Consider the following 804-nt stretch of genomic DNA (forward strand, 5'->3'; position numbering starts at 1 on the left):
GAGAGAGGGAGGGAGAGTGTGAGAGGGTTAAGCAAAAGAGGGAGAGTGAGAAAGGGTCAGAGAAGAAAGGGTCAGAGAGAGAGAGAGAGAGAACATGGTGTAAGTGGTGAAATGTCGAGGTACAAGTATTTTATCGTTCAGTTTAATTCGATGTTCATTCTATTGAATGAGTTACAAATCAGTGAAAGACAGAAGTTAAAAAACAGAAACTAAAAGAAAATAAATACATCTATGGAACTCCTTCAAACTGCTTCTTTATATGGATGTATCAAAGAGCCATAAACTGAATAGTCTAACAACTGAACTAATGTGGAAACATCTTCACAAATATCCATAACATGACGATTTCTTTCTTTCCTCTCACTACAAAACATAACAAACTTTAATAAATATATTTCAGTGTTTCAGCATTCTGTTTCCATATGTACCATATATACATATATATATATATATATTGTTTAATTGCATGTGGCAATCGGTTAAAATGTCTTACGGTTAAGCTGATTCCTATGTATTTCCCTGAAGAGAAGATTACATCCTTATCAACATCACCAATTCCTATGGAAGGTATAATTTGTAATCTTCGAAACATATGTTGGAAATAAAAGTATGCAGTTAACATATACGTTTTACTCCATTTACTAAATTTGTATATTTACTCAAGTACCCAAAATATCAAGGAGTTTCTACCTCATAAACAGGAGTTACACCACAGTCATCTTGTAATCTTTGCTACCCTGGTATCTATTAACCAATTCATTTTGTCCGAGTTATTTATTAACTTAGAGAAAATAAATACATATA

Source organism: Octopus bimaculoides, chromosome 16 (genome assembly GCF_001194135.2).
Source record: "Octopus bimaculoides isolate UCB-OBI-ISO-001 chromosome 16, ASM119413v2, whole genome shotgun sequence".
Classification (NCBI taxonomy): Eukaryota; Metazoa; Mollusca; class Cephalopoda; order Octopoda; family Octopodidae; genus Octopus; species Octopus bimaculoides.